This window comes from Gossypium arboreum, chromosome 9 (assembly GCF_025698485.1).
Source record: "Gossypium arboreum isolate Shixiya-1 chromosome 9, ASM2569848v2, whole genome shotgun sequence".
NCBI lineage: Eukaryota > Viridiplantae > Streptophyta > Magnoliopsida > Malvales > Malvaceae > Gossypium > Gossypium arboreum.
In genome coordinates this window covers 3436421-3444849 of record NC_069078.1, presented here as the reverse complement: position 1 = coordinate 3444849, position 8429 = coordinate 3436421, and the positions used below count along the sequence as shown (strand labels likewise).

Genomic DNA, 8429 nt, shown 5'->3' with positions numbered 1-8429 from the left:
TCTAACAAGAATTTAATATTTTTATAGTTTGTTATGATACTTTTTATTATCGACCTGAAACCTAAATATAACTTGAAATGTCGACCCGCGACCAGAGCCTAGGTCCTACAAGGTGAATACATTAAGAGCTCGCAAGCTAAATTCACATGTCCTTGGGCTCTCACAAGCAGAGGATGCGAAGTCAAACAAGTTGACCGACGAACACGTGTTAAGTCTAGGACAATATACGTGTCAGCATGTATGGAGCCTATCTAGGACGTCGTTTCAATAAAGAGTAACTGTATCTTATAAATACCCTTGTAACACCCAAAACCCAGCCTAGAAGTTTAGGCCGGATTCCGGAGGTCACATTGATCACCGAAGTGATCGTGGGAGAAATTTTAGTTTAACTAACTAGCTAGAAAACAAATGATATTTAAGTTATGTAAAACTTTTTGTTGTAAAATCCAGATATTACAAAATTTTTAATTTCGAAATACGCTTACGTGCGTATAACACAATATTTCGTACCATAATATTCAAAATTAAACTTACAATTCAAACCGTTTATTTATAAATGCAGAATTTATGTAAAATACTTTTAAAGTCAATAATAAAACGTGGCTGTCCGAGACCTTCAGCGTGCCGAGTCTAACAATAGCATACGAAAATACCTGAAAAAAGGGAAATTGATGGGGGTAAGCTACATGAGCCCAGTGTGAGATCAAAATGATAGAAAAACGAAAATTAAGCGCTACAATGAAAACAAAATATCACATTGGCAATCCAATATCCAAATAATCATCACAACCAGCATATCAGTAAATTACTGTCATTCCATCTTATGATGCTTCAATTTGAAAGGAAGTTCAATCTCCATATTAGTGTTTCAAACTTCAAGCACAACAATCCCACTAATTACATGGATCCAATCATCTACAAAAACAATGGAAATGAAGCTCGTCAAAAGAGGAATGAAAGAGCCTCGTCTGAATTAACTTTGACAAATCTTTACATGATTGCAGGTGGGGAGCTGAATTAATCAATGATTCAGAGGAAACTGTAATCATCATCATCATTCATTCGAATACAACACATTATGATTAGTACTGAGCACATCGATCTATATACCGTTAATCTCGTAATCAGACAAAAAAAGAACGGAAGAAATGCAACAACATGAAACCCACCCATCCAGCCAAACACCTTTTCGCCCCCCATTCAAACCACAAATGAGCTATAAGAAACTCAACCAGCCCTGCACACCATATAGGACCTCGAAAGGCCCATCCAACCCTACACACCATGAATGTGGAACAAAGCCACGTAAATATAGTATGCAGCTGAGCTGCTAGAAGTATCGTATTGTGCGGTAAACCGTTATACAGACGTATTGCAGTTAAAACTACCAAATCAGATCAAACTTCCTTCTCTCTATATCCCAAACCCGAAATCATAATGCAAATGCAAGAATGTATACCAAACACTGTCAATTACACAGTCACAGAAGCTCGTAAACAGTCAATCAGTTACAGAATTGATGTACACAATTTCTAAACAGTCATACCCACACCCACATGACTTAACCACTGAAACAGATACTCATTTATTAGGCAATATCACATTAACAAACCACTTAACTATTGCAACAATTGCATGAAACAGATAAGTCTGAGTAAAAAATGAGTCCCGACTACCTTTACTAAGACTTAGCTAAGGGTCGGAACACACAGAACCACAAACAGGTTATAAATCAACATAATACAAAAATTTGGCAATGAAGGACCACATAGTCGTGTGCCTCGGCCGTGTGGAATTGCCTAGGTCGTGTAGGGGTCTTCACGCCCATGTGGAGGCCACACACACCCGTGTGAAGGCCTTACATGCCCGTGTGGAGGCCCCACACGCCAGTGTGGAGGGGGCACATTGTAACGCCCCAATTTTCGAGAATTCTGTGAATGTTGGCATAGGTTTAATTATGTTAGTGGGCCTCTAGAAGGCCCAAGCCTAAGATAGAACCCGGCAATTTTAGTTAATTTTTGTTCCATAAGAAAAAATGGGTGAAATTATGAAATAGAACCTATGTGAAAATGTTTAAAAATGCTATAGGCTAAATTGAAGTAGCCAAACAAATAGGAGTGTAAAATAGGAGGATTTGCATGACAAACCTCCCATTTTACATGAAGTGGCCAGCCATCATGTTGTTGTAGACAATATGAGCACTTGATATCCATAATTCATGGTGCAAATTGATAATGGGTTAAGTAAATGTTCCATGATAATGGATTAGGTAAATACTCCATGATAATGGGTTAGGTAAATGTTCCATGATAATGGTTTAGGTAAATGTTCCATGATGGGCATTTCATGTCTTTTGTATTAAAGAATTAAATGGATGAAATATGAAATTTTATTAAAAGAAAAAGGGGTGAAAAGAACAAAATTTTGTCAATCTTTGTTCATCATAGCCTAAAGTTAGAGAAGAGAAAGGAGAGGAGAAAGCTCTTGAATGTTCGGTCACTTGGGGAAGAAAATTGAAGGTAAGTTCATGGTAGTTTGCTTCTATCTTGATGTTCATGAGTTCTTCTTGATTCTACCTTAACTCTTGAAGCATATTTTGGTTTTTAGTTGTGTTGTGAGCATTTAGTCATGAATTAAAATGAAGGAAATGGTTGTTGTTTCATGTTCTTTTGATGAAAAATGGAAGATAGGTGAAGTTGAGCCAAACAAATGAGCATGCATGTGCCTTAGATGCTAAGGGGAAAAATCGGCTAACATGTTGTGCTTTAAAATGATGAAATGGAGATTATACTTAAGTAAAATCATAGATATGTGATGATTGATTGGTGATATACATGTTTAAATAACAAGCATGCAAGTTAGGTGTGAAAGAGTGATTTGGTAATAAATCGCTTGGGACAAGAAGATAATGTGACTTTGAAAAATCACCATAAATTGTGAGAGATGAATTAGAAGCTGAATAAATTATGTAATTAAAGCTTAATGAGTCTAGTTTCAAATAGAATAAACGAGAACATATTTTGAATTCTGTACAATGATAAATTTGATTTGTAATGAAGAGTGGTCAGATTAGTCAAACAATGAAACATGAGAAACTTTAAGAAAAATCTGGTATTGATTGGCCATACCAAAAATCCTAAAAATTTTATGGATAGAAGATATATGAGTCTATTTTCAAGGAAAATTAACGGCACTTGATTTGGAGTTTCGTATCTCTAGTTATAAATAATTTAGCGACTGTTGCTCAAGAAGACAGCTTGCAGTGAAATTATGATTATGTGGTAAACATTGACAAAATTTTGTTAATGAGTTGCTTATTGTTTTCTTATAAGCTTACTATGATCTGTAGGTGTGGTTGGTCGAATATTGTAAGGGGTTAATACGTAGTTCGTATTTCAATAGTTAGATTAATGTGTTAGTAATCCAATTGTAGGCGCTTAGTGTGTGGATCTCGTCAAGATATCGTCAGCAAATGTGTATGTAACTAACACCCTCTTTTTAGTCCGGATCGGCAAAAGTCGAAAAGTCGAAATGCCGAAAACCAGATTTTGTAGATTTGCGAGTGTACGAATGCTCGTGAGGTAAATCGATTAATGTTTTTGGTAAGTCGCAATGTTTGACCGCAAAGTGCATGATTTCGTGCCCTCGATATTTTTGGGCTTAATGGGCCAAAATTAGAATGATGGGCCAATCTGCCCAATTCGGTAAGAACCCTCGGTAGTGATTCTCATTAGTACGTGAAAAGTAGGAATATGCATGAAAACCCTAAAATAGATAAATTATCGAAATACCTTTAAAAGTGAAAAATTTACGCTTTTACCCTTAGGAGATAAATTACCAAAATACCCATAGGGTTAAATTGATCTAAATGCATGTTTGATTTGTTGTTATTTATTGCATGCCATGTTGTTATTATCGATGCATGGACCGAGATATTGACGGAGAAGTCATGAAAGTGGTTTGTCCACGTCTTGGAGGCTTTGCCTCAATTCTTCGTTAACCGAGTAGCAAAGTCAGAATCGTGGAGTGTTGGGGGGTGGGTTGGGCTATTCCCACATGGAGTGTATGGTCGGTACGGTGGAGTGTAGTGGTTGGTGGGTTGAGTAGTCTCCCAAATGGGCTTGCATATGTTTACTCGATGTTGCATGTATTTTGAAATGGGCCTATGGGCCATCACATTATCTGAATAAGGGCTAAGGCCCGTTATTGTAATCTGAAAAGGGCTCGGTCCAGACCATCATTACTGAATGGGCTTAGCCCAATAGGCTTGAGTGACTTGGGCTTTGAATGGGTTTTCCTTACACACCGAGTTTCCTAAACTCACCCCTTTTATTTTCATCTACGCAGGAAATCTCCAACCATAGTAGGCTTGGAGCTGTGAGGGAATTCGGAGTGGCCACCCGTTTTGAAAGTTTGGTTTTCTTCTGGTGAACTGGACATCCTATTATTTACGTTGAGGTTTGGGTTTTTAAATGTAACAAGGCCGCTTAATTATTTTTTATGGTTTTAATATGTATTACTAAGATAGGTATTACTTATTTTAACTGTTGAAATTGGATAGCTTTAGGGCTCGTTTTCAAAAACAACAATTGATTTTAAAATAATACGACAACAAGCAAAGTTTCCGCAATGAAAGTATTTTCCAAAATTAATCACTTTTCCTAAAAATGACTTAATCAAAATTGGTTTCTAGAAATATCCATGACGTTAAGGTGTGGCAATGGCGGTATGCATGTCAGGATTGGATCCGAAGGAGCTTGGTACTTAGCAAACAGATGGACTCACCACCTCTTTTCCAGCTTCCTACCCGGTGCATGACTTCCATTCACTTTAACCTATAATGAAATTATCTTTTAAAACACTAAGTAAGTTTTTTTTGGATCAACAATATAAAATGTTTGGAACGCTTCGATATGGCATGTCAGATCCGGTCATAACGTCTGGGCCGGGTTTGGGGTGCTACACACATACCCGTGTGAACAGCCCGTGTAACTCACTGTCCAAAAGTGCTAAAAATTAAGAGCAAAGGTGACACGGTCGTGTGGAGACCCCACACGCTCGTGTAGGACACATGCTCGTGTGGCTAGGCCGTGTGGCACCAAAAATCATCAAAAACCCTAAATTCCCAATCGCACACGCCCGTGTACTCAAGGGACATGACCGTGTGAAAATCGACTAATTTCCCCAAATCAGCCACATGGCCGTGTGGCTAGGCCGTGTGGCACCTAACCTTGGCCAGAAACCCTAATTCCTAATTCCACACGATGGTGTGAACAGGCACATGCCCGTGTGGCCACCCGTGTGGTTACGAAACCAATCCAAAATTGACTGAAAGTCTCGTTTCCCAGTCTCCAAAACGACCCTTAATTATAGTATCTTTGAACCCAACCACAACACACTAAATTACAGATAATTGAAATGGTACAAGCCTCAATTTCTCAATTACCGAAGCATGAAAAAAAATTGTCGAATTCCATAGCAAATTAGTACTAAATTACATAGTTCAAAACACATACTTGAAATTATCAATTACCACAAAATTGAATTAATGAATCAAGAATAGGAGAACAAAGTTTCAAAACCCACACCTGATTCGCAATCAAGACGTTGAAAACCAATCGACACACGTTGATGACCGCGATACGAACCTGAAGCTTTTCAAAACCAAAAACAAAACTGTTCTCTTTTCTTCCTTTTCAAAAGACGTAAGGAAGCAAAAAAGAAAAAAAAAAGCAAAGAGGAAAAAGAACAATGGAGTATGTGTAGAAGAAAGAAAAACCAAAAATAAAATAAAAATAACATGAAGAAAAAAATAAAAATAAAATAGTGGCACTAAATAAGGAAATAATTATCTAAATCCTTAAAACAAAACAAAAATGGTCCCTCAAAACATTTCTAAGGACTCGAACCCGCGACCCAAAGGCACACATACACACTCCCAACAACCAGACTAGCAGGCCCATTCTAACAATTAAACACGCAACTAAACACAATAGCGTAACCTACTCACTGACCCTACCCACAAAACTCAAAACTTCTAATCCCAAAATTCGAGGTGTTACAACCCTATTCCCCCATCATGAGAACACATAGCAAAATACTCAACAATAGTAAATTTATAAGATATTACATAGCAAATTTATAAGGATTTAATTTAATTTAATTTGATTTGATTTTCTTTCTTTTAGAATAAACCCTAGTATGTGTATATATTTTTTCTTAGATTTTTAACCATAGAAATCTTTAATTTATGCTAATATCTCTTTTGAGCATAAGAGAAACTAACTCTAGGTTGATTAATTGAAATTTATTTCTAATTAAAACCCCTATTGTTGCATTAAGTTGCTCTGTGGACCCCCTATTAAATTTGGCTCTAATTTGGTAGATTTATGTCGTCCTATTTCTAGAATTACACGTAACTCCATTCAATTATGTAAGATTTAATCACAAGAAGAGTCTATTCAACCTCAAACTTATGTCTATCAAATATGAATTAACATTCTAGAATTGTTAACCCAAGAATAATAAAACATCCATAGTTGAAAACAAAGAAACTAAGATTTTATTGCATAAAAATAGAAATCAAACAATAGAATCTATCCCGGGGTTCATCTCTCTTGGTATTAAGAGAATTAATTAATAATAGCAAGAGTAACCAATAATACTATATAACCACTAAAATAAAAGAAATCCATGATAACTCCCTTGAAAATCAACTTGGACTCTTAAATCTTTGTGGAAAATTGCTTGAAGATTGACTTCAATGGTGTTCTCAAGGTAATTTTCTTGCTTTCCCTTGGTGGCTGCCTTTATTTCCTTTTATTTCCCTATTTACATCCTCTTAAAACACTAAAAATCTTTAAAATTGTAACTTTTAGTTGTTAGTGCACACAGTTCTCAAGATCGACGCACCCCGAACACACAGTCATGTGGATTGCCTATATGAAAATCTGCTGCATGTGGACAGCTTTTGGAATGCTCCAATATTCTAATTTCCACTGCTTTTCACTCATATTACTCTCAAGTACCCTATTAAACATCAAAACATGAATATAAAAAATTATGAGTATATAATTTACAATTACTACCACATAATTACTCAAAAATGCACTAAGGATGAGGTTAAAATATATTACTTTTGACATTTATTAGGACTCATGTGGTGATAGAATTGTTTAAGACCTACTTTTATATAAATAATATTGAAATTATGTAAAAATAAAGTATGAAGATTAAATTTTAAATTACAATGAACTTTAGGGATCAAAATTAAAATTTAAATATTTTACATAATCTAAATAAAAAGACCAAAATTGAATTTTAATCATTTTATATTTATAATGAAAAGAAAAAAAAACTTAGATAAGGCTCAAAAGAAGGAAAGTTTCAATGCCTTATATAGTAATATAGATTATATTTTGGTTGAATTTAATGAGTTGTTGCTATGCTTGGAATGTGTTGTACCAACTTTTTTAGATTATAAACCAACATTAATTTTATATAATTACTTCTACTAACTACAAATAACCAAAAAAAACTTTGATGGGACTTACAACAAACAAAGGAAGCAGTCAGGAACATGTATAATCTATAGGAACTCAAAAGGAGAAAACTTGGGTGCCAAAATGATATTTAATGAGAGACTACTTATACCTTTCGAAAAGAGGCAATAGCCTGTCTACAGCCAGTTCAGGCGGGGTTAGAAATGGGACTCCGACGGGTAGTCATCGAAGGAGATGCACTCAGTGTTATTCGATGAGTGAAGGCATTAAAAGAGGATCGATCAGTACTACGTTCGTACATACAGGATAAACAACTATTAAGCAAAGGATTTGAAGAGTGCCGCTTTCAAAAAATATCTAAATTTGGTAATGGGGTTGCTAATGAACTTGTAAGAGGAGCGGTTGAGAGTAGGAATACTAACCTGGGACATCGACTACCGAGGTAGGCCATGTTAGCACTGGAGGAAGATGTGAGGAGTTTGACAGTGTCGGAAGGAGACGAGAGAACTGACGGACATGGGGAACAGTTGAGAAAATGAAGCACCAAGAAGCATTTGAAGGAAATTTTCGCAGATAAGAGCGGAAACAGGAGAAATGGGGGAACAGGGCATATTAAAAGTCTGGCAGAAAGCTTCTAGAGACAGTGCAGGTAATCAAAAGGAGAGCCTCAAAAATGATAAAAAGTAATTAAGATTTTGAAAGCGATGGGGGCTATCTCAGATAACGATGCTTGGCATACGGGGTATCAAAATAGGGCCTGGTGGGCTTAGGAAAATTTGGGTTTGGGCTTGGTTTAGGTATATGTTTTAGTAGGAATAACAAGTCCTGTTTGTAGGTTTTAAGTTATTTTTTCTTCTTTTGCTATTGTAATGAATTTCATGCCGGGGCCCATTTTTAATACAAAGTCCCAGATTTTATTAAAAAAAA

The 8429-nt window shown here is 36.0% G+C and overlaps 1 long non-coding RNA gene across 2 annotated transcripts; it reads right to left on the bottom strand.

Moving 5' to 3' along the window:
* Positions 1-414: 414 nt before the first annotated feature.
* Positions 415-8218, bottom strand: LOC108454483 (uncharacterized). Of its 2 annotated transcripts, XR_008270658.1 has the most exons (3): positions 7654-8203; positions 757-915; positions 415-653 (listed from the first exon to the last, which is right to left on the bottom strand). It is a non-coding gene; the product is annotated as an uncharacterized LOC108454483 (long non-coding RNA). The 2 variants fall into 2 exon arrangements; XR_001866724.2 differs by lacking the exons at positions 415-653; positions 757-915 and adding an exon at positions 6540-7029 and having other exon boundaries at positions 7654-8218.
* Between the last annotated feature and the right edge of the window lie 211 nt (positions 8219-8429).